This window comes from Pleurodeles waltl, chromosome 7, assembly GCF_031143425.1.
Source record: "Pleurodeles waltl isolate 20211129_DDA chromosome 7, aPleWal1.hap1.20221129, whole genome shotgun sequence".
Taxonomy (NCBI): domain Eukaryota; kingdom Metazoa; phylum Chordata; class Amphibia; order Caudata; family Salamandridae; genus Pleurodeles; species Pleurodeles waltl.
The window spans coordinates 1,016,166,716-1,016,193,175 of NC_090446.1; the positions used below are offsets into that span (position 1 = coordinate 1,016,166,716).

Consider the following 26,460-nt stretch of genomic DNA (forward strand, 5'->3'; position numbering starts at 1 on the left):
GTATACTAAGGGTCATACCACTGATCTTGTGTTTAGCAGGCCATAAGAAATACCCATGGTTCACTCCTCAGCTGCTGCTGCTAAAAAAGGAGTGTAAACGTCTCAAACAGGTGGAGGAAAATGTTTGATAATTCCTCTAAATTTGAATATAGGAAAACAATCAGAATTTTTCAGGCAGAAATAAAAGCCACACAGGCATCATATTATGCTTCCAAAATAAAACAGTCCTCAATCCTCCAAAAGAAATGTTTTCAATATTTAAAGAGATTATCTAGGCGCCTTCTCATATCGATCTCACAGAAGCCACTAAGGAACATAGCAATATCCTGGCCTGTTTCTTTCAAAAGAAGATCCTAGATATTTACTCAGCCTTTCTGGACAAGCCCGCTCAGAAAGGTGACCTTGACGGTCAGGTTAAGGCAGAGTATCCCAGAGCTTTGCTATCAGACTACCCTCCTTTTACTGAGGACTTGGTAATCAGCCTTTTACGCACCATAAAATCTGGATCTCCGTTGGACCCGGCCCCTCCCCACATTCTTGCTGTGGGCTGAGATATCGTTGCCTCTGTTTCGACCAATATTCTTAATGAGTCTGTAACAACAGGTTAGATTCAGTCACACTGGAAACATGTTATTGTGAAGCCTTTGCTCAAAAAGACTCACCTCGATACAGCCCTATTGAATAACTATAGGCCGATCTCTCTTCTTCCTATAGCATCCAAACTGATTAAAAAACATGTCAGTAGACATCTGTCAGGTTTTCTTGAGGCCCACAAAATCCTTCAACATACTCAAATGGGCTTTAGACCCCAACATAGCATCAAGACTACCCTTCTAGCAGTTGTGGAGGACGTACGACAACGGTTTGATTCAGGGAGCTCTGCGGCTTTCATTTTATTGGATTTAAGCATGGCATTTGACACCCTAGACCACACCACCCTGCTTCAAAGAATCTCTCATGCAGGCATCAAGGGGCTTGTTTTGAAATGGATCTCCTCCTTCTCGGGGGATAGGACTTTTCAAGTCCTTGATCGTTCCTTTTTTTCCAATAGTTTCTCTCTCAGCTGTGGGGTTCCCCAGGGCTCCTAGCTGAGTCCCACCCGGTTCAATGTCTATATGTCTGTACTTGCTGAGATTGTAGAACCTTATCGTTTGTCACCGGTGTCCTGTGCAGATGACACTCATCTGTTTTTTATATTCTCCACTAATTCTAACTCTGATCAGCCTAGTCTAACACCTTGCCTATAAGCAGTAGCCAGATGGATGGCTGACTGTAAACTCAAATTAAACGAAGACAAAACGGAAGAAATGCTAGTGGGGAACTATGTCCTACATAGATCCTCTTCCCCAGTCCCTGAAAGGCTGGAAGCCTTACCTCTGCCAAAAGAAAATATAAAGAGCTTAGATTTTTGGCTGGACTCCCATCTTACCATGGACTACCAGGCTAAAAAATTGGTGGCCCCCTGTTTCAGTTTATTAGGACTTCTTAGGAAGGTTTTTAAGGTACTTCCATTTTTGGCCAAAAGACTCATCACTCAGGCTCTTATAATTTTCATGCATGGATTACGGGAATGTCCTTTATCTGTGCTCACCTCGATATGTATTAAAGAGACTGCAGGTGGTGCACAATGCCGCTTTGTGCCTACTTATGAATACTCCTACACACCTGTCCACAAAATCCGCTTTAGCCTCCCTCCACTGGCTCCCTGTGGCACAACGGATCAATTTCAAAGCCTTTTGTACTTTGCACAGAGCCCTACACAATAGGGGCCTGGCGTTTTTTTGCCAGATTGCAATGCCTTATTTCCATCACAGGTCTCTCAGATCCTCTGCGGCCTCCCTGATTAAGGTCCCTCAGATCAAGAAAGTGAGGTTGGGGGGCAGATCCTTGGCATATAAAACTGCAAATCTCTGGAGCTCCCTTCCCTTGGAAGTCCGTCAAGATAGCCAAGAACTCTGTTTCCATAGGAATTTGAAGACTCTATTGTTCACAGTATAAGCCTCTTCCTTGCAATCTGCACAGTCTAGCGCTGGAAGGCCTTCGGGTAGCCATGCTCTTTATAAATCCTTTAAACTTAAACTTGATTGATTGATTGATTGAACCAGATGCAGGCCAAGGGTAAGTTGAGCACACAGCAGTGGAACTTTAAAAACAGAGTGAACCTGTAGGCCTCACTTTGGCAACACAGGTTTAGAAGGACCTGTTCACTTCTACTGATCACTACATGGTATGTTGCCACCACCACACTCGTTCTGCTTAACTCCTGGTGAAGGTGGTAGCCTTCCACCACTATGAGGGTAGCACTTTGAGTGCACCTGCAGGTCCAACAAGACCTCAATCTGTGAGATAGGCCTATTTCATGCCACACACACAGGGTCCATGTTTGCCTATGACAACAAAAATCAGCACTAGGGATCCAGAAATCAGTACAATTGGGCATTCGGGGCACGGTTGCATGTCAATTACCATGTAGAGGACTTTCCGTCCCAGCAGTATATAAAGTGTATTTGTTTTGTGCAGTAGTGTACTGTTTGAAATTTATCTCCCTGTTTGTTGTCAGTGGTGCTTGGGGGGGGGTAGGAACACGCTATTTTGCTTTCAATAGTGTGGCCACAGTTGTTGAAGATTATTCCTCGATCGTTTCCAAGCCCCATTATACATAGGGGCTCATTACAACATTGACAGTCCTAGTACTGCCAATGGCGCTGTGGCAGTTGGTCTGCCGTACTCCAGGTTGCTGGACCGCCAAATTACGACCCTGGCAGTCGAATCGGCACGGGACCACAGTGCCCACCAGGAACATGGTTCCCAACTGACTGACGGTGGTCAGAGTCGTGCTCAGCCACAGCGGCGCTGAATTCAGCGCTGCTGCGCTGATCACAAGTTCAGTTTCCACCAGCATTTTCATGGCAGGGACCCCGCCATGCAAAGGCTCAGAGTACAGGGCCCCCCATTGCCCAGCACCCCCGGAATGGGCACTGCCTGCTTTGCAGACAGTGTGCATTCCGAGGTGCTGGTGTGCTACGATATTGACCTCGGCTCCACTAAGGGAGCCAAGACCAATACCGTAGCACTGTTCTTGTCGAGCTGACCAGCGGGAACGTGGTAATACAATGTTCTCTCCGTTTAGCCCTGTGGAAACATAGTAATATGGGGGGGGGGTGAGGCAGCCGGGTTGACGGCCGCCTCATCACGGCGAGCTAACTGCCAAACTCGTAATGAGCCACAAGGTCTCTCTTTACAGGGAAAATCAGTCTCATGCCCCTGACTTGGTTTGTGACTCATATGATCTGTGATCTATATTTTGTCTGTTTGTTAGGTGGCATTGTTACTGACGATTGTCCTGGACAATCCCCCAGAAAGGTGCTCAATGTGGTCTGGGCACTTCAGCATGACTATTAATGCAGTTTGTTTCATTTACTATCACAGAATGGTGTCCTCTACAATACAGATTGTTTCAAGAAATATCAAAGCTCAAGTTTATGCTTGTTTTCAACTTTTTCTTTGCATGTAGTTTTGCATGTTATAACCAAGAAATAAGAGTGTTTTTCCGCATTGTGATGCTTTCAAACATCACCCAGTAGGAGTAGGGGCTACATTCCCTGCATGTCCACAGCAACAGATGTAAACAGTATCTTGCCCAACTAAGACTTCAGCAGGTTCATTAGTTTAGACAGCATTGCAAATCTCACGAGATGTCCAGCATACAACTGTGCATGTTGAGGCACTGTTCCCTGTGATCAGTTGCACGGAGCTTTTACTTGAGAAAACCTAAGAAAATTATGATAGAGCTGAGGTTTTTTTGCCTTTTGAAAATATTCTGTTCAAGGAGAGTCTTTTTAAACTGAGTGATTATTTTTACCTTCTGTGATCTTCTCTCTGTGAATGTCTTTTTAGGCTCGGGCTAAGATATGTTATTGAATTTAAAGTACACATGGTCATAATTGTAATAATGTGCATGTCCTTTGTGATTTAACACTATGGCTGCTTAAATTTCCATTAACCGTATTCGAAAGCTAACTATCAATCAATCAACCAAGGATTTTTAAAGCACACTACTCACCCGGTAGTGACTCAAGGCGCTCGGGGGAGAGCTACTGTAGAAAAGCCAAGTCTTGAGGTGTTTCCTGAATAAAAGAAGGTCTTGGGTCAGGCGGAGGTGGAGCAGTAGGGAGTTCCAGGTCTCGGCGGCTAGGTGAGAGAATTATCTTCCTCCGGCGGTGGTACGACGGATGCGGGGGATGTAGGCGAGGGCGAGGTTGGCGGAGCGAAGGTTGCGGGTGGGGGTGATGAAGATGAGTCTGTCGTTGAGGTAGGCTGGACCTGTGTTGTGGAGGGCTTTGTGTGCGTGTATGATGGTCTTGAAGGTTATCATCTTTGATACTGGTAGCCAGTGTAGGTCTCTGAGGTGGGGTGAGATGTGGTCGCAGCGTGGGACGTCTAGAATGATGCAGGCGGACAAGTTCTGGATTCTTTGCAGCTTTGTTTGGAGTTTGTTTGTTATTCCTGCATATAGGGCGTTTCCGTAGTCCAATCGGCTACTGACCAGGGCGTGGGTGACGGTTTTCCTGGTTTCAATGGGAATCCACTTGAAGATTTTGCGGAGCAGGCGGAGGGTGTTGTAGCAGGAAGAGGAGATGGCATTGACCTGCTGAGTCATGCTGAGTGTGGAATCCAAGATGAAGCCCAGGTTGCGTGCGTGGGTGGTGGGTGAGAGTGCGGATCCTAGGGAGGTGGGCCACCAGGAGTCATTACAAGCTGAGGGGTTGGCGCCAAAGATGAGTATTTCTGCCTTGTCTGTGTTTAACTTGAGGTGGCTTGATTCCATCCAGCTGCCGATGGCGTGGAGTCCATTGTGGAGGTTGTCCTTTGCAGTAGTAGGGTCTTTTGTGACGAAGATGATGAGCTGAGTGTTGTCTGCATAGGACATCACCCTCAACAACTGGACCCACATCAACACGGAAGAAACCAAATCCATCATGAACTCTATCCACTCCGGCGCCCCTTCGGACCCCTGCCCGCACTTTATCTTTAACAAAGCCGACTACATCATCGCCCCGCACCTCCAGACCGTCATCAACTCTTCTTTTTCTTCTGCTACCTTCCCCGAATGCTGGAAGCACGCTGAAGTCAACGCCCTACTAAAGAAACCTACGGCTGACCCAAGCGACCTGAAAAACTTCCGCCCCATCTCTCTTCTATCTTTCCCAGCCAAGGTAATAGAAAAGACCGTCAACAAACAGCTGACCACCTTCCTGGAAGACAACAACCTGCTCGACCCCTCACAAACCGGATTCCGAACCAACCACAGCACGGAAACCGCCCTCATCTCAGTCACAGACGACATCAGAACCCTGATGGACAACGGTGAAACAGTCGCCCTCATTCTCCTCGACCTCTCGGCTGCCTTTGACACCGTCTGTCACCGCACCCTAATCACCCGCCTACGCTCCACCGGGATCCAAGGCCAGGCCCTGGACTGGATCGCCTCCTTCCTCGCTAACCGCTCCCAAAGAGTTTACCTCCCTCCGTTTCGCTCAGAACCCACCAAGATCATCTGCGGCGTACCTCAAGGCTCATCGCTCAGCCCGACACTCTTCAATGTCTACATGAGCCCCCTCGCCGACATCGTACGCAAGCACGACATCATCATCACCTCCTACGCCGACGACACCCAACTTGTACTCTCCCTCACCAAGGACCCCGCCAGCGCCAAGACCAACCTACAAGAGGGTATGAAGGACGTCGCAGATTGGATGAGGCTCAGCCGCCTAAAGCTGAACTCTGAAAAAACGGAAGTCCTCATCCTCGGCAACACCCCGTCCGCCTGGGACGACTCCTGGTGGCCCACGGCCCTCGGCACCGCACCGACCCCCGCAGACCACGCCCGCAACCTCAGCTTCATCTTGGACCCTCTTCTCACCATGACCAAGCAAGTCAACGCCGTGTCCTCCGCCTGCTTCCTCACTCTCCGCATGCTCCGTAAGATCTTCCGCTGGATCCCCGCCGACACCAGAAAAACCGTGACCCACGCCCTCGTCACGAGCCGCCTGGACTACGGCAACACCCTCTACGCCGGGACCACAGCCAAACTCCAAAACCGCCTGCAACGCATCCAAAACGCCTCGGCCTGCCTCATCCTCGACGTACCCCGCAACAGCCACATCTCCGCCCACCTGAGACACCTGCATTGGCTCCCAGTCAGCAAAAGGATCACCTTCCGTCTTCTCACCCACGCACACAAAGCCCTCCACAACAAGGGACCGGAATACCTCAACAGACGCCTCAGCTTCTACGTCCCCACCCGCCCCCTCCGCTCCGCTGGCCTCGCACTTGCTGCCGTCCCTCGCACCCGCCGCTCCACGGCGGGTGGGAGATCTTTCTCCTTCCTGGCGGCCAAGACCTGGAACTCCCTCCCCACCAGCCTCAGGACCACCCAGGACCACTCCGCTTTCCGGAGACTCCTAAAGACTTGGCTGTTCGAGCAGCGATAACCCCCCCTTTCCCCCCTAGCGCCTTGAGACCCGCACGGGTGAGTAGCGCGCTTTATAAATGTTAATGATTTGATTTGATTTGATTTGATGTGGTATGTTTGTGCGATGTTGGCGAGGAGGGCCATGTAAACGTTGAAAAGTGTGAGGCTGAGCGAAGATCCTTGAGGGACGCCACAGGTGATTCCGGAGGCTTCTGACAGGAACGGCGGGAGGCGGACTCACTGGGTTCTGCCTGAGAGAAATTATGAGATCCAGTCCAGTGCTTTGTCGTGGATTCCAGTGTTGTGGAGGCGTGTGCGGAGAGTGTGATGACATTACGTGTCGAAAGCTGCGGAGAGGTCCGGAAGGATGAGTGCTGCTGTTTCTCCTTCGTCAAGCATGGTCCTGATGTCGTCTGTGGCAGCAAAGAGTGCGGTCTCGGTGCTGTGGTTTTTGCGGAATCCAGATTGGGAGTTGTTGAGTGCCTTGCTGTCTTCCAAGAACCAGGATAGTTGATTGTTCACGATTTTTTCGATGACCTTGGCTGGGAAGGGGAGGAGGGAGATCGGTCGGTAGTTCTTGGGATCGTCAGGGTCTGCCTTTGGTTTCTTTAGCAGGGTGTTGATTTCTGCGTGCTTCCATCTATCTGGGAAGGTGGCTGTTTCGAAGGAGCTGTTGATGGTGTCGCAAAGATGGGGAGCAATGGTGGTGTTAGCTTTGTTGAAGATATGGTGTGGGCAGGGGTCCGATGGTGATCCGGAGTGGATGGAGTCCATGGCGCTGGCAGTGTCTTCTATGTTAGCAGGGATCCAGGTGTGGAGGAAGTGGGTGTTGCTTGGAGCGTAGGGTTCGTGGGTGTTTGTAGCTAGCTGGAGGGTCTGGGGGTTGAAGCTGTTGTGGATTTCTTCTATCTTTCTAAGGAAGTGGATTGCGAGTGAGTTGCAGAGCTCCTGTGATGGCGGGGGTTTGTTGGAGCAGGCTCTTGGGGTGGAGAGCTCTTTGCTGTTGTGAGCATTGGCGTCAATGCGGTTTCTGAAGTGGGTCCTTTTGGTGGTGCGGATCAGTTGGTGATGTTTGCGTAGGGCATCCTTGAAGGCGAAGTGATTGGGGATGGTACAGTCACGGTGCCAGGTTTTTTCCATTCTGCAGCAGAGTCGTTTGGATTCCTGTAGATCTGGGGTGAACCAGCTGGCCTTGATTCTGTGGGGGGTGTTTGGGTGTTTTTTGAGCTGTGCGAGGGTGTTGGTGCAGTCTTCTATCCAGTGATGCAGGTTGGTGGTGGCTGTGTTGGGTCCCGGGGTCCCGGGGGGGGGGCGGGATAGGGTGGAGATCAGTTGATCCGTAGATATTTTGCTCCAGTTGCGTCGGGGAGGTTGTGTGTGGTGGTGGTGAGTGACTGTTTTCTGGTAGGAGAAGTGGATGCATCGGTGGTCTGTCCAGTAGAGTTCGGTGGTGTGGCTGAAGGACACGTGGTTACTGGCTGAGAAGATGGGATTGAGTGTGTGGCCTGCGGAGTGGGTCGGTGAAGTGATGAGTTGCTTGAGACTGAGGTTGGTGAGGTTGTCGATTAGGTTGGTGGTGTTTGTATCGTTGTTATTCTCCAGGTGGAAGTTCAGGTCGCCGAGGAGGATGTAGTCCATTGAGGCGAGGGCTTGGGAGCTGATGGTGTCGGAGATGTTGTCGCAGAACTGTGGTCTAGGGCCAGGGGGGTCTGTAGACCAGTGTTCCTCTGAGTGTGTTGTTGGCGTTGATGTGGAATGTGAAGTGGAGGTGCTCGGCGGACTTGATGATGTCATCGGAGTTGGTGGAGACTCCTATGGTGTTTTTGTGGACTATGGCGATTCCTCCTCCTGGTTTGTTGTTGCGGTCTCTTCTGGTGATCTTGTAGTTTTCTGGTATAGCTATGGCTATGTCTGGTTCCGAGGCAGGGTTCATCCAGGTTTCGGTGAGGAATGTGATGTGGGGCTAGTGTGTGGTCAGTAAGTCCCAGAGTTCAATTGCATGTTTGTGGAGGGAGCAGGTGTTCAGTAGGATGCATCTTAGGCGGTTGTCTGTTTTTTTATATGGTGTTCGGGGGTTAGGTTGCAGGTGAAGTTGCAGGCTTTGCAGGAGAAGGGTCCTCTGGTGCGCGTTGGTGTGGACTGGAAGCAGATAGAGGAGCGTCCTGGGTTTAGGGCGTGGAGTTCGTTGGCGGTGTAATGGTGAATGGTAGCGCGGGGCGTGTTGGCCGGGGGTCTGGCACTGGACGTGGTCTTGGCGTGGACGGGCGCAGACAGGCTTGCCTTCAGCACGCCAGCGGCGAGTCTGCGCTGCGGCCGGCATAAGAGGGGAGGTGGGAGAGAGTGGCAGCTTGGAGGAGGGGGTGAAGGGACCAATAACAGGGCATGGGGGGCGGGGCAGCCGGGTTCCAGGCGGGAACCACGGAGGAGGCAAGAACTCGAGGAGGGAGGGGGGCGGGGCCGCAGGGATGCATCGGCTATGGGCAGGGATCCAAAAAATACACAGGTCAACCAAAAACAGGAACAAGCACATGAAAAGGCAGCTGGCAGCAGCGAGGGAGCGAGGAAGCGACGTACCTGCTCAAAGCAGTGTCAGAGGTCGCTGTCCTCACCGCGCTGCAGCCGGCATAGAGGGGAGGTGGGAGGGAGTGGCAGCTGGGAGGAGGGGGTGAAAGGACTAATAGCAGGACAGGACAGAACTATAAATCGATGTTTGCAAAAGTTTATTTCCAATAAATCATAATATTTCTCTTATGGGCTCACCTTCCCTTCATGTATGTGTTAGTATGAAATATGAGGGGTTTGGAATTGTAGCAGTTGCATTGCTATCTGAACACATAATGAGCCGTATGACGGAAGGCTTAGCGGAAGCTAACTTTGAAACTGCATTGAGGAAAGAATGCTTTTGAACGAGGTGGACATGTAACGAACTGGAGGGTGACTGATGACGAGCACTGATGCCTGATTGACTGACAACATGTTCCCTGAGTGTATGAGTATGCAAAATGTTTTATTGAGTCAGAATTCAGGACCTGGTCTCTGAAGAAATAGAATCAGTGCACCTTTTGAAACCTTTAAGTAAACTGGTAGGCAGGGACACGAAATCACTTACAAGAGGAATGCAATTAGCCAGGACCCTTGCCTGAAATGAACGGCCAGATCGTATTAGACCCTTATATGAGCTACCGATAGGCACATTTTCAGAAACGTTCACGTCATTCAGGCCACTTTTGCGAGGGACATGCACACCGAATTCCTTTGTAGACAGCAAGTGGGAGGCGTATATTGTGTTATATATAAGGGCTACTGAAACAAGAGTATCTGACACTGGGTTAGATCGTAGTTCACCACAAGGGAACACCACCGTCCCTCAGGGTGGGTTTTGCTATGGCCCCTACTTATTGACTGTTGGAGTGGTTGTTGAGATTTGCCACCACAACTGCTCACATGAAGCAGTGGTTCACTACCCAATTATCGAGCTACCTTCCTCAAATGATCCTTAGACACTCTGGGTGGTATATCATCAAGGAGGACTGAGGTGCCCCTGCCTTTGATGGCAGAATGTTGTTACCTGTCTAGTGTATGTGAGACTCTATGACCAAGAGAGTGAGGGGCAATAATCATTGTAGGAATCCAGTATCAATGGTTATACGCGGCTTTCCGCGTGGACATGGCTGATCAATGTACATTTGCAATGCTGGGAGAGAAACAAGGCATACAACGCCAGCTCTGTGTATTTCTGATTTAAAGAATGCATGGGGACTTAAAGTCTGGGCATCTAATCAAAATGATGGCTATATAAGTATTCACATCTGGAAAAATGTGCTCCTATGGTACACTTTACCTCGGACGAGGAAGTGTAATCGCTCCTGTGCAAATTAGCGCCACACAAGAGTGGTGTACATAGTGTACTACAGGGGAAATCAGGGCTACAATAAATGAGTACCGAGACAACGCAAATGATGCCTTAAGGACATCTTGTGCAAAACATCTCGGCTAGACCTTTAATAAACTGGAGCTCTAAAGAAATAGTTAATTATGAAAAAACGTGAGCACTTGCAGTTCAGTAAGTGAGAAAACCAGCACAGCTCACACTACTGAAAAAAAAGTCTCTTGGCGCTAGCGAAGTTGAGTTTCCATTAAATATGTCTGCAAAGCCTTCAAGCAGCTCAAATGACGGCCATCGGGAGATGGGTTCTCCTTTCACATGACCTGGCACACAGGGAGAGTACTAAACCTCTGGTTGACTTTTCGCTGTAACTTGTTTTCTTAAATCCTAGCCTGATTCCACCATTCATCAATTTAATTGACCTTCTTTTCCATTCAGCTCTGGCACAGAAGCTCTGTCAATCTAAATCATTCGGTTCTACAACTAATTTCTCATTACTCGAAACTTTCCATGATGTCAAGTGCGTCCTGAGTAAAACATAAGAAATGTGAACATTGTTTGCAAGCCATCTGACAGATCAGGCCACTTTTATCAACATTTTTTGTAATTTTATTCATCAGGCATAAATCTCGAGAAATAGCCCCTCTCGTTTTGAGCTGTGTTTTTGTGAGTTTTAAACTGGTATTTGTTTCTTACCACTTTTCAAGGTTTTCGTCGTCAATAGCCTTTTATACTCCTAAGCCTTTTGATCATGTTATATATTTCTATCTTCTGCTTTTCCAGGTGAAAGGAGAATTTTCAGCTCTATCACAGGCTCCTGAAGTAGGACAAGTATTCCACGAAGGACAACCTGTGAACAAAAACAGATTATTTGAAATTTATAAAAGTAGTTGCTATAGATGTTACAAAGGCACTCTAGTGCTGTGGGCTCTAGGTTCGCATGATGCATTCAAGGACGACATGGACACTAGAAATAAGTGACTGTAAAGGGCCATGGGCGCGTGCACCCGGCCGTTTTCATTGGCAGGGTCACAGTCACCTGACTGGTGACATCTGTGATGGATGGGTGTGGGGTGGGTGTAGACTCCTGGGAGGGGCTGCTGTATGACGTGTCCAAAACCAAAGGAAGCGGACAATAAGTCCAAAATGTGTAAACAAACAAAAAAAAACAAATTAGGTACCTCGAGGTCCACCAGTTTCTATAGTCAATCAGCAAGACAGCAGTGGATATATGGGCACAAGATGGGGCTGCAATGGGACATCTCTGCTTGCATTCATATTTAACCTATGTGAGACAGGACACGAACACTGGTTCAAGGACGTCCAAAATCTCTGGCTTCATACCACCTGGAGTCACATCCATTGTGTGGAGTTGGGCCATTCTGCTGATGCTCCAGATGATTTGTGATTGGTGTCAACAGTTTAAAAACAGAGTGTATTAGGAGCGTTGTCAGAGTCCATTGCAAAACTTGTATTGCTGGGGTTGTTTGACTCCTTTGAAGGCAGTCCTGGTGTGCTGCAATCTGTAGAAGTATATGCTTCTAGGCTCCACTAGCTCCTGGCATTCGTTGGTGGGCTGTCAAGTCCATCTTTCATGATTGTGGAGGGCCCCTGGTTGTGCCAGGGGCAGCTCCTCCATTAGGGTGGAAGAGTGTCACCCCCCCTACCAGCAGCGGCAGCTGCAAAACCTTTAAAAGAAAGGATAATAAACTATGTTTATTATCCTTTCTTTGAAAGGGGCAGGGCCACAGGGGTGAGGTGCACTGAGTTCCCCTCAGAGCGCATGTGCGATTGGCCAGCTGTCTTGGGCCGGCCAAACACACATATGCGCACAGGGCTCTCTCTAGCCCAGAAACTTGTTGCTGGGCTGGAGAGAACCTGCACAGGCTCCCAGTCTGCCTGGGAGCGCCCTGGCTGGGCATTCCCAGCCAAACCTGACGCTGCTCAGAGATGCATCAGGATTGGCCGCAGGGCAGGCTGGGAGCCTGAGTGCAGCAGAAGGGCTGTGCGGCGCGATGGAGGAGGTAAGTTTATTAATTTTCTTATAAGTTTTATTCCCCCCCCTCCACACACTGCCCCACCCCTTCTGTGCCCCGCAAACCACCACTGGGTTGGGCTGTCACAGGACTGCAGGTGGTGTGCACTGTGGCTGTGTGTGCTGCATCTGGGCCACTGCAAGACCGCCGAGGAGTCACTGTCTAGCCACTCATGCAGCTGCTGAGGTAGAAGGGTCCTGTTCAAGACTTGCTCACGCTACCAAGATTAGGATGCAGGTGGGGTGAGCAGGTAGTCACTCATTGACTGATTCGTCAGGTGATATTTGGAGCTTATTGCCTGTAGGTATGATGATGGGGCTAAACTCCACTCTGGTTGTTCGATGATCCGTGGGTGGTTGTGATGAAGCACAAGACAAGAGCTGGCATGATGGGGGTTGAAAGACAGATGGTGAACCTGTATGACAGGTGGAGACAACTCGCCTTGATGGTCACAGACATTCCTTCTTGGCTCATCAACAACTTGGGAGTGATGGTGGGTAGGTGCATCTTTCTTTGTGGAGGTGCCCGTATTCTTCAACCTGGATACTCTGGGTCACTGGCCTGCTAGTTACAATGTATGGATGGATTTTCTGGGAAGTGTGGGACAGAGACTAGGTGTGTGAATGCTTCAGCTCACTCCGAGTTCTCCTGATGGGCCTGGGGCAGAGCCTCTGTTTGCGTATGATTGCGGCTTACTCATAGTTCTCCAACTTGGCTTGGGGTAGAGAGTCAGTTTGCACATGCTTGCAGATTACTCACTGTTCTCCAGCCAGGCTTGGGACAAAATTAGTTTGCTCATGCTTACAGCTTACTCACAGTTCTCCTGCTGTGCTGATTCCAGGTCATCATTCTTTCAACACAGTGGCTTCTTCGTGTGGAAAGATGCCTTCTGTCCATGGCATGGGTCCTCTCAAGGGTGAATTTCATGCCTGGTCACTTTTGATCTTTCCTTCTTCTGGGCTTGGTCGATCAATAGGTTTCGCAGCGTGAACCAGATGGCCACACTTATACTTTCTCCTCTTCTTTCTCCTTAGCACTTCGGCGTGCACTTTCTTTCCAATAATTGAGTTGAGATTTCTGGTTGCTAGAGTCTCGTCTTCTTCTAGGTGCAGCACTATGCACATTCTTTGGGATTGGCCAACAGGGCTTCTCAGTGGTCGACTGTCTCAGTAGTCCAGCCATCAGCCTCAGGTGTTGGGCTCTTGTTTGGTAATGATCAGAGTGGTCGCTGATCTTATTCTCCTTGTCTACTCCAGGGCTGTGTGGCATTCAGCCACGTGTCGCGTGATCCCTCTTCCGGGATATTCTTAGATCTCTCTCTCTCTGGTATATGTGTGTGGATTGTCCTCTGCCTTGAGGGTCTTCCTGTTGCCTCACCCTCTTCTTCTCTGGGTCAGTGTGGAGTCATGCCACATGAAAATGGCCCTCTCTGAAGGCCCTCCAAACCTTTTTCCCATTTTCTCTCTACTTTTGCTGAATTTTATTGTTGGTCTTAGGACTCTGAGCACTTTACCACTGCTGGCCACTGCTAAAGTGCATGTGCTTCTTCCCTAAACATGATAACACTGGTGTACGCAATTGGGATTTTTAACTGACTTGTAAGTCCCTTGCAAAGAGGTATACAATATACCCAGGACATGTAAATTAAAAGCTACGAGTTTGTCTGCAGCACTGATTGTGCCACCCACCCAAGTCGCCTTTCAAACCTGCCTCAGGCCTGCCATTGCAGGCCTTTGTATGCTATTTACTGACACTTTGACTTGGCAATTGAAACTGCTTTCCAAGCCTTAAACTCCCCTTATATTATATATAGGTAACCCCTAAGATAGGCCCAAGGTAGCCCTAAAGGCTGAGTGCTGTGCAAGTAAAAGGTACGACATGTACTTTTAAGTTTTACATGTCCTGGTAGTGACAAACAGCCAAATTCATTTTTCACTACTGGGATGCCTACTCCCATTGTAGGCTGAAGTTGGGAATTCCTTAATACACTTTTAAGCTTTAATTTCTGATTAGAAATGAGGAGCAGCATCATGTTTCATATCTTTGGAATGGTAATGATAAACCCTCTCTAATGGAAAGGTTGGATTTAACATTACTATTTTAGAAATGCCACTTTTAGAAAGTGGGCATTGCTCTACACTTACTGCTCTGTGTGCCTTTCAGCCTGTCTCCAATACACATCTGGGGCGAGTATCTGTATTCTGAAAGCTTTTCCTGAGCAGGAAGAGGGAGGGGGAGCTGACACTTACACCTGAATAGGGAGCGCCTGTCCCCACATAAAAGGCTGATTACCCCAACTGATAGTCTGGAGCCAGAACTGGGAAGAAAGAACCTCTGCCTTGAGGAGCTGCCCGCCACCTGCTGATCTCTGCCTTGCTGAGGACTGGACCTATCTCACCTGAATCCTGAGTGACTCCAAGGGCTTGCTGGCTTACTCCTTGTGTCTGATGGGTCATGCTGATAGTTGTGTGGCAAAAGAATAGATCAGGAGCTCTCTTAGAAGGGGGGGGGGGGCAGTGCAGTGAAATGTTCATGAGTGCACAGAGCCAGCTGCAGAAATGAGAAATCCTGCAACTCAGTCTCTTTGACGATGCCCTCTGTTGGCTTCAGTGACCCGATGTATGAATCAAGAATTTCAGTATCTCATTCTCTAGTACAGGATCTAGTTTTGTGAAAAGATATTCCCCTTCTTCCTCCAATGCCAGAAGTGGTTACCACTGATGCAAGTCATTGGGGTGAAAAGAGTTTTTGCAAGAAGAAGAGGTGAAGGGAAAATGATAGACAGTGGAGGTGTACCAAACTTTAAATTTCAGAGAGTTGACAGCCATAGAGAAAGCCCTTCTGTACTTGGCCCCTCTGATTCATTACAAGGCAGTTTTATTGATAACTGACAACCAGTATCAAAAGCTATATCAACTGACAAATGGGGTCCAGGATAGATTCTCCAAGGTTTCTAATATCCACAAGTTGTCATTGGGCAGAAGGTAATCTGCTGACTCTTTCAGTGATGTACATTTTGGGCACAGACAATTTTCAGTTGGAATCTGAGTAGAAACAGTCCTTTATTAGTGAATTGCAGACTTTGTGGCTGATTTCGAGTTTGGCGGTCGGAAAAACCCGACGTGCAAACTCCTGATTAGGAAATTGCCACTGTACTGGTGGGCTCCCCACTTGGCCCATTACGAGTTTTCCACTGGGCTGACTGGGGTAAACCAAGGCTTCCTCCTGTCAGCCCATTGAAAAACATGGAGCAGCATTGGACTTGGCTCCAGAGCCCAATACCTTTGGAAAGAGAGCCCCCCCCTACCTCCCTCAGAGTGCACACTGTCTGCTGCACTGGTGTGGAGGGCCCCCAGTGCTTATCCTCCGTCAGCCTATTTATGGCAGCTTAACTGCCATGAAAAGACTGGCAGAGAACATGGTTGTAATCAGCATGGTGGTGCTGACTTCAGCGCCGCTTTGGCTGATTACAACCACGGCCACCTTCATCCCATTGGGATCAAAGATACTGGCTGAGAAAGTAGTCTTTTGGCGGTTCGACCGCCAAGATCGTAATGTGGCAGTCAGACCGCCACAGCTGAGGTGGTCTGACCTCCACTGCGAGTCTGGCTGTCTTCTGACCATCAGACTCATAATAGGGCCCTAAGTCAGAAATTGCTCAACCAGATTCTAAAGGAATTCGGTGACTCCTGGCTAGATCTATGTTCCTCATGGAAGTATGCGCTGCTGTCACATGGAACCTCAGGCTTTGAACGTCAACACTGTCATTTCCTTGGCCAGATGAAATCCTTTGTTTTTCTCCCATTACCCTTCTTAAGAAGGTCCTGAGAAAAGTTTTGGGAGGAGGGTATGACATTGATTTTTGTAACACCTTTTGGCCAAGGAGGACATAGTTTCCACTATTGATTCGAATGTCTATTGAGAAAGAAATAATGTTTCCATTACACCCATTACCAATCAGTCACCCACAGTTGTCACTAGAGACCCTCAAAGTCCTGAGCTTCTTTGCCTGGAAATTGAAAGAAAAGGGTTGCAGGTGTTAGGTTGCTTTAAAGATGTGGAAATAGCCATAGAGCAGTCAGGGAAACCATCTACCTTATTAGCATCTACAGAAAATTGGTATATTTTGAGAACTGGTGTAAGGCGAAGGTTTGTTTGGCAGTAACAATTGATCGCTTTATGGTGTACAGTTCCTTGAACAATATTTGAGGAGGGCTTATATCTGGCAACATTATCTCCCCAGTGGGGGTATTTAAAAAGGTTAGTGAGTCTTTTCTGGATTTATCAAAACAAATGCTTTTGGTTAACAAATTATTGAGTGGTTTTAAGTTTAAAAAAAACTATTAGGGCCCCACATGTTCCTCCTTGGGATTTGCCTACAGTGCTACAGTCTTCAAAAAACCCTGTTGAACCATTGGACACTACCTTCCCTTAGTGGCTTACAATTAAAGTAATATTTCTGGTGGCAATTTAATCATTAAAACACTTAGGGGAATCAGGGGCACTCGTAGCTTCCTATCCCTATACAGTATAAGTTTTTTATCAGACAGAGTAGTTCTTAAACTAGAACTAATGTTTTGACCTAAAGGGCATTCACAATACATCAGGGAATAACACTTCAGGTTTTTTAGGTCCCTGGTGAATGGATGTTAAAATTGCATTAATACTGTATGTAGAGAAAATGAAAGATATTAGAAAGCGTAATACTTTGTTTGTTGCTTTAGGCCATGCAACTAAGTGTAAGAAACCTTCTACTCTGACGATTATGCTATCACTAAAGCGTATCCTAACATTGGGCGCCCGAATGCCTGGTTGTGTTCAAAGGAGGTCTACGAGAGATGTAGCAGCCTCACAGGCAGAGGTGAGTGGTGATTCCATAATGGAATCCATAAGGCGGCCACCTGGTCATCATAAGAAATGTTTATAAACATTACCCAAAACTTAAGTCTTCACTGTCCAAGATCCCACTGTCCCACCTGACAGAACCATTCCTCAATGCATCTTATTATGAAGTGTATTACCCTGCAGGAGGGTTTGTTTTGTGATAAAGGGGCAAGACCAGTGGTGGCTGGTAATTTTAGGAGAGAGGACGGGACATACAGGCACACATGCACACTCTCAGTCATTCATTCACACATGCGCACACACACACATCCATTCACGACACCCATCATAAAATATTCAAGCATACGTGAATGCACGCACCAAACATTCCTAAAAAAACACACACACACACTTAACTTCAGCTCTGCTTCAGAGTCTCCAAGAGGGATGGGACTGCTGCCTTCCCTCACTGGCTAACCTAAGGTCAGCCAATGAGGGAAGGCAGCACCCCTAACTCGTCACAGAGAGGGAGGGGTCAGTGAGACTGCTGACCGTACCCCATTCTGTGACCAGGTGTCACTGACTGACATTCGGTCCTGGGGCTTAAAACTGAAGTACCCAGGTTCAAAGCAATTAGTAACATTCCCCCTCATCATGAGGGGGGAGGTCCTTGAGGCATGTTTGCTAGGCTGAAGAGATCATGCCCACAGGGATGTGACTTCTTCAGCCCAGCAAAGTTCAGGTCAGTCAGCTGGAAGCCTGCGTAAATAGTGCATGTCTAGCTCCTGGCTGCCTAATCTGAAAATAAACTGTGTCTGTCAGGGTGACCTTTGCTCAGACACTCTTCTTGAGGGGCAAAAGGTGGCAGGGGCTCCTCAGCCTCAAAGGACGTGCAGCAGCAGAGCGAGACCATTAACAAATATGGAAAGAGGACATTTGTATGGCATCTGGGAGGATGCACACCTCCTCATACAGTGTGGACTGTGAAGGGGAGGACTTATTTGCTTATCTACAGACAGGCACGAACTGAACCTCACTAAGGGCCATATGTATCATCACGGCCCTTTGCGATTCGGAAATAGCGATTTTTGAGAAATCGATATTTCTGACTTGCAAAGTGCCATGTATCACATTTGCGATTCGGTAATAGCGATTTCTTAAATATCGCAAATGCTATTACCGAGTCGCAAATTGCGATACTGGCCCCATTCGCAGCTATGGGCCTATTGGCCCATATCTGCGAATTTTTTGCATTTCCAAAATTGCGATTTCTGAACCAGAAATCGCAATTTTGGAAATGCAAAACCCCAGGGTGCTGGGGGGCTAAGGCCCACTCTGCTGCACCCCAAAACATTTTTGGGGGACATGTAAGGTGCACACATGCCAAAAGGGCATGTGTGCTTTACATGTACAATTTAAAAATGCATTTTAAATGCATTTTAAAATTTTGCACATGGTTACCACCAAGTTCAACTTGGTGGTAATTAGCGATTCCTAAATGCCAAAATCGCATTTAGGAATTGCTTCATACACGTGCTAAGGAATCCTTAGTTGCGATTTCTAATTTAGAGAGTCACAGAGAGTTTAGAGGGTCGCAATTTTAAGGAATCGCTATTTTAGCGATTCCTTAAAATTGCGTTCAGAATGTATTTCATACATTCTGAAGTGGCATTTTGCATTTGCAAACGGGCATTCGCACCGTTTGCGAATGCAAAATGCTTTCATACATCTGGCCCTTTGTGCTCTTACTCGCTATGTAGTCCTTCCTTTTCATGTTACATCCTTCCTAAGTTACCAGATTGTTCCGTGTCATTAGTGTCACTGTTTTCTAGTTCTGGGCTTTCCTTTAACATGCTAATGCATGTTTCAAATGACCACACTGCACCAACACAGGCTGGAAACAAAGGGTTCTAAAAGGAAAGGTCAGGACTGGAACGTAACATAGTATCGGATAATTTAAATTACCCTCAGACTGTACAAGAAAATGCAGAATTCCTGCACTGGGTGTATTATTACTTATTTTATCGTAAAAAACCCTCAATCAAATTTAAAAAATGTAGTCTCAAGATTTGCAGGTCCACTCGTGAGTTGTTTATCTAGTCCAAGTTTTTTGTTTGCATTCTGGCATTTGCAGTTATGAATTTATAATGGGAGCAACAAGACTACAATACCCAGAATGCAAATCAACAACCCCAAGTTTGGCTGCTCTACTTACGAACGGAGCTGTGAAATGTAAGGCCTTTGTAGTCCTACCTTTAACACTCACTAAACATCATCATGCCTCAATATGGTTAGCTGGGAATCGTCGAAAATTTAGGGTAATACTTTAAATAAATTGTTTGTGTGGCCAGTCAGGAATAGAGAATGTTAGTGAAGGAGGCCGTACTTGCCAGGTGAGTAATTATAGAGTTTTATGCCTGACCAATGCACCGTTCTTTTGTGTTCCCTACGGTGTTTCCACGTGGTTGCGTTAAATTGCTCTATTAAGCAAGTACATGTTTTATATACTTCTCATTAAGCACATTAGCTTCCGGGCGCCTTCGTTTTCTAACATGAAAACAGTATGTTTTACTGCCTGACGAGCTTCGTTCGTTCTCTGCTTTAGATAGGAATGCTGATAAATGCATGTTTGTAATGCAGTTTTTCTTTCCCAGGCGGAAGGGTGGCTGGATCTGGGTAAAACTGGTCAACTCTGGATCTAGTGCAAGGCTGAAACAACACGACTCACTTTTCACGCACCTGTGCTCAGCCATTGGTTAGAGCCGCAGGTTGACTGCTGTGGGCTGAAATGTTGTGGTTACCTAAGAAATACTTAGTAAAATTGCAAAAAATGCTTTGTTTTTAAACTGTTCTATGGTGTACACAGAAGCTTGTGCTATCTGTGCACCGCCTGGCCTTGAGCACCTGTTTTTCACTACACATAATACAATTTTAGTTTTCTTGAAGACTTTTTTCAGAATGCAGTTTGTTGTACCACCGCATCAAGGTGAATAGACATAGAAAGGCACTGAAAGCTTATCTCTCAGCTTGTCCTGGGACAATTCAACGTAGATAGCGCAGTACTCGTGTTCACTTTGTGTAATTTGTGGTTTCATTTTTTCCATTACAACTATAGGACTACGCATCACAAAATCGTAAGAAAATAGAGAAATGTACTTGTCACAGCAGTCAGGGAACAGTTTGAGGACCCTGACAGGTGAAGCGAATATAATTCCATTCTGCAACCACGGAGAGACACCACGTCGTGTGTAACACAATCAGCCAGATTTGTCTTTTTTTTTTGGCAGAAGCACATTGCATTTTGGGATTTGTAGTTTTCCCTTTCCCATTGAAAGTATGGCTTACTTGTCTCAGATTGCAAAGTGGTATGAGGTACGACGCCCCTTCACGTAACATGTGTCTATACAAAAAAGGGGATTCCAGGTATGTAATTATTAGTTACAATTAGAATGCCCGAAAACATACTACAATTAGAATGACCGAGAACATACCTGAAACTGTATGTGCTGGAGAGAGATCGGAGTGTTGTCTAGTGACAGTTTTGACTCTTCTAAGGTGGCGCAGAGGGTTAATATGCCTGCTGCAAAGAAGGTGTACTATGTAGATCACTGAACTGTGTTTTATGTGCATAGCCCAATAGTATACTGGTTTTGTCACAGAGATCCTTTTGTTACTGTGTAGTTCTTAAGTTACAATCATAATCTAGCACAGTGATTTATGAACTGCCATCAAAGAGCAGCATGCAAACTTCATGGTACAGGTTCAAAGTTATGTTTCTCCCAATTTTTTATTATCCTAATTTGGCTAAAAATGTTTTGTTTGGGTAGAAATAAATCACTGTGTTGCTTACTGAATCCTGAGCCAATGCTTCTCCAGTCCAAGTACTCTTAAAAAATGCTACTAGTATGGATAGCATGTGAGTCCTGCACTTTATAGTCCCCCTTGTCTTATGTAACAGTTTCAATACACTGATTTATTTACGTATGACCTACTGTCTCTGTATGTGTGTGTGGTGTAAACTGCTCCAACACCCTATGCTGGTAAGAGAGACGCTTTAAAACAAATGAATACATGTGGTGTTTATTTCAAAGGCTTCCCTTTGAGAATGCAAACACCGAGATGGTGGTCTGCTGTTCTTTGCAGGCAGCCATCCCCCTACACTATTCTAAAGTGGTGTGTGTATGTGTTAAGGGGCAGTGCTGTTCTGACTTTATGTTGACTCACAAAATTATGGCACGTTGGTATTTACTCTATTTACTCTGTGAACATGGGATCAAAGTAGCAATTTACAAGGACCTAACAGGATCCCACCTCACACTTTTCAAAGGTCCCTTTAAGCATCCCTGCTGATTTCTTTTGCCAGGAAAACAATTATTGTGCTTGGATAAAAGTAGTTGCAATGCTATTGTAATATTATACTTGAAAATACATAAACAATAACATTACTCACTCTTGAAAGACAAACTCTTCCCATGTCCAGGAACTGTAATGCCCATGGAGGTTATCTGGTCAAATTCTTCCGAATGAAGCCAAAAACGTAAAAAAAACCAGACAGCATCCTCCTGGCATATGTGTGCCGTAGCAAAACCCACGGTGCTGGTTTCTTTCAGGGGGGCAGTCGCATAGCCTGTCTAACTTGGTCAAAAATAGAACCCACCATTAGGTTCACCGAGGAAGCGTATTTCTCTGGGGTGAGAAGAAGTGTTATTTCTGTGTTTATCATAGTCCTGGCCAGAAAATATACGTGATCGCTTATTCCGGTATCTATGCTGCAAAACTTCACGCCCGACATTCAGTATAATCATTTGTTTTTCAAGATGTTCCCTGCCCTAAAGCTATAGATAGCATTCCAGAGTTGTTTATGGTTCATGTGCAAACCAAATACTTTTGATGAAAAAAGAACCGGTTTAACAAGAAAAAAATATTTCTTGAAAGACTGCAGATTTGAAAGGTTTATTGCTTGTCTTTGTCACTTAGAGGGCAGAAATTTGATCTCTTGAATGGTCCAGTGTACAACATAGGGGCCTAACTTACATTTGTGAGTAAATGACATGTGTTATTTATTTTTTCTAGTTTGAGTAACTTTACTACTTTTGGCTGTTCACCATTTACAAGTGTAAAGTTACTTAAAAGTGTAAGTTTACATGTCTCCATACCTGGAAACAACGTGTGGAGCCAAAATTATGAGTGTTAGTTATTACTGCCCAAAAGAGGCATTAGTAAGTCCAGCTTCAAACACAGCCAACCACTGATACTGCAACAACCTCCCTTACAAAATAGTGGAGGTAAGGACTTAATATAAAACACCTAAGAAACGATGTTAAATTAAATGATTTAAAACAGTTAACAATATAAACAAATATAATTTACCATTAAAACATTATTTAAAAATAAACATTTATTATTCCATTTCAAAATATTTAATCAACTTTTTTTAATTTAAGAATGAACATACGATTAAGTTTTATTAAATACTTGAATTAGTTTAATTTTATACATCACTTGTAATATTTATTAAGACATAATAAAACATTGTGTCTACTTTACATGGGATTTTTTTTTAAATTAATCTTTTAAACATAATATTAATGTGTGTGTATACATATATAAAAAAATATTTGATTCAAAATAAAGTTATTAGTGCATTACATTTTGTTTTCTTTTGTTCTACATATAAAGTAAATACATACAATAAATTGCACTAATATTTATCCTAAATTATTTCTAAGTTCAATTACGTTCTTAAACTTTCACAATACATTATTTACGGAGATCACATCCATTGGGACGGAGCTCTCCCTTTGGTGAAGTATGGGGAAAAGTGAAGTTTTTCTTATGCTGTACCATATGGAAATCTTTGCCACCATGGCGAACACCCTATGGTAATGAATTGGGAAAAGCAAAAATGAGTGAAGTAAAGCAGTGTGTGTGCATAATTGTGTGTTCTGCCTCTGACGACTGAAAATTGTAAAATGTACTATCTCTTACATTTTCCGTTATGCCTATAATAGAACATTCTTGTTTATCTTCATCACAAGCGGTAAATATGTAATTCCTTGCACAAATTAAAAAGTAATGTTTGCAGAAAGCCGTGTTAGGGGGCAATTGCAGAAACCCAACTGTTTGTATAGATGTGGCATTTGCACAGCATACCTAACCAAAATGCAGCAAGGTACTGCACAGAGTCAAAGGTAAAGATGCAGGCAACAAAGGATAGGAAGGGTGTCTGGTTTCTGAGAGCGGAAGCTGACTGTCACTGTGTGGTGGTGGTGTATTTTTAAAGTGGCATGGTGTCAGCTCTTAACTAAATTGGGATAGAGTTGAAACTTTCCTGATGGATATAGGGATGTTGTTCCAGATCCTGAGTGCATGGAAGGTGAATGCCTGTTGCTTTGTTTTTCTGTTTTTTTGCACTTCGTCTCCAGTCTAATGATTCCCTGGGTGTGTGCACGTGCCAAGAAAGAGCTTGTCAGCCAGATAGGCCAGGGCTTAGGCAGTGATGTCTTTCAAATCAACTGTTCTGATTTTGATGATGATGCAGGCCATCAGGTAGAGCCAAAGGAGTTACATCAGTTAGTGATGATGTTGGCTCCTCACAAATGCGGATGACCTTTGCTACAATGCTGAAGGAATAAGTAGAAGATGTTGCCCCAAGACAAAAATACTTGAATACAATTACGAATGCATGAGACTTGAATTTCACTTAGATTTAGTTTGCATGTGACAAAGTAGGCAGGACTACATAGACTCCACCACTGGAAATGTAATAATTGCAACACCTTTCTGCATTTCAAAGCTGCGTTGGTGTCTGTACAGTTTGTTGTTAAAAGTTGCATTACAGTGCACATTTGTGCAGGCTCTGGTGCATGCTATGTGTCCTGGACTGTATAATACAAAATATTACCCTCTTTAGAAAATGCTCTTGTTAAGCACTTCTAGGGTAATAGGCCATCTTTATTGCCAACACAAAGCACATTGTATTTGTGGGAAACAGAGTCAAGGTCATCTGAAACAATTTTTTGGTATCTTCTAACTAAAACTACTTTGCTGTCCAGTGTTTTTCAGATGTAACTTCCAGTTTGTTACTGCAAGTTTTTGTTGAGAAATGTGCATATACACAGAGTGTGAGAGAGATTCAGTTAACATGTTATCTAGGTATGAATATCAATATACTATGAGGGTTTCATCAGACAGCACAAGTATTTCAATATTCAGAGCCAAAGGTGAACAAAGGGTTCTGTGCAATATATCGCTCCTTAACAGGGCCTTTCTGGCTTTGGAATTTGACAGTGAGATGTGTAACCATGAGGGAAGTTTTGGTATTGGTAATACATTTCCTGTAGTACCTGGTTTCCTTGAGGTTTTTACAGCCTCCTAATTTCAGAATGTATTGCTGTTTGCCAAAAACAATGACAAAAGTGTACTGCCAATCCCCACAAGTAAATATTGATTGTAGAATCAAAGGTGCTAGTTCACAGAGTACAGCCAACTGTTGCATTTCTGCCAACCCCTGTTTGGGATTCAGACAAACCTGAAGTGTTATGTTACCAATAACCTGTGTACAAGCATTGCATATTTTGGTAGATTTGTTTACTCAATGTCCGCTGGTAATGTTAATTGCCTAGGTGTGCTCGTCTGAGGTGACAGACGTGATTACAAGAAAAATACAGCTATTGATTTATCCAAACAATATATCATGACTTTTTTGCCAAATTAATAAGATATGATTTAGGGCCTCATTAGGAGTTTGGTGGACGGTTGCAGACCCATTAATTAAGAGTTTCCCGCTGGGCTGGCAGAGAGCCCACCAGCATAGCGAAAAACTGGCAGCAGCATTGTCTCCGGCTTGCAATCGAGCGGACAAGAATGCTGCCACTGCAGGGAGCACCAGCACCTTTGCAAAGATCATTGTCTGCACAGCAGACAGTGAACATTGAGATGGTGCTGGGCAGGGGGACCTCTGTGCCATGCAGCCCCACCCTGGCTGATTGCGATCTCCACCACCGCTAGTCGGTGGTGCCAACTTGTTACGACCGCCAGCCTCGTAATGAGGGCCTTATTGTGAAAATATTTACACAGCGACAGTGATCACTAAGACTCCCACCATTCAATTAAGCACAGCAAAATGTGAAGAAAAATTCTGACAACATGAATATTACGACTAGAGAACAAGGAAGGTTCAAACCCAGTCGCATCTCGTGTGAAAGACAAAGGGACAGATCTGCAACAGTTGTTAGCAGTCACAAATTGAGATTCGGCCCATTTGTGACCAGTAAAAAGGGTAGTAGCATGTATCAACCATATTTTGTGAGTCAGTAACCTGTTACCGACTCGCAAAATAGTTTGCAAGTCGCTTTGAGGAATGGGCGTGCCCAGGGCATCCCTTCCTAATAGCGAGTCACAGTGCAATGTACGATTGTTCTGCTACTGGAATGTGGTTGCAAAACAATCGCAGTTTACCACCTACTTCAAATACATGGTAAGCCAGTTGCAAATTGCAGGGGTCTCCAGGGGAACCCTTCCCATTTGTGATTGGCAGTGAAAACTTTTTTTAAGAAACTGCAATGTTTCATTTTTATTTCTTAAATGCACCCTATTTTCCTTTAAGGAAAACAGTGTGCATTAAAAAAAAAATGCTTTATTTAAAAAGCATTCACAGACATGGTGTCTGCTGACCCCAGCAGGCCACCATTCCTGTGAGGGCCGGCCATTCCTAATGGGCCACAAATTGCAACCTGCCTCATGAATATTAATGAGGTGGGTCCCTTGCGACCCATTTAGAAATTACAATCAGTGTCTGAGACACTGTTGTACATCAGCTTTTGCTGCAGACTTGCAGGTTGCGAGTCACAAAAGCTGACTGTCATACATTTGACCACAAAAGAATAGCCTCCTTGTTTATGTTACAGAAGCACCATTTGCACATTCAATAGTATAAATCGATCCAAGTAACATTGGTGTTGCAAGCTTTTCAGGGATCAAGGGCCAGATGTATGAAAGGATTTAGAATTTCTTAATGTACCGAATCATCATAATTTTGGTCCGTTAAAAAATGCAAAATTGGCTTTTCAGACGTACAAAGGACAGTAGTGAATTGCAAAATGAAATTTCTACCCAGGAGAAATAGCATTTTGCGATTCCCTAATAGAAATGAGCAAATATGGATCTCCTATTTGCAGTTTCCTAAGCACATGTGCAAATCATTTTCTAAATGCGAATTGGGAATTTAGGAAATGCTG

At 45.6% G+C, this 26,460-nt stretch overlaps 1 protein-coding gene across 2 annotated transcripts in view; it reads right to left on the reverse strand.

Moving 5' to 3' along the window:
- The window catches only part of KCNJ16 (potassium inwardly rectifying channel subfamily J member 16), a 398,988-nt gene that overhangs the window by 192,971 nt on the left and 179,557 nt on the right, over positions 1–26,460 (reverse strand). Inside the window, exons 1-2 of one of the 2 annotated variants that reach the window (XM_069199834.1) lie at positions 21,672–21,975; positions 11,058–11,211 (exon numbers count right to left, since the gene is read on the reverse strand). The gene's annotated coding sequence lies outside the window, so the exon portion shown is untranslated. Of the gene's footprint in view, positions 1–11,057; positions 11,212–21,671; positions 21,976–26,460 lie in introns of those variants that run through there. The other variant, XM_069199835.1, reaches the window with a different exon arrangement.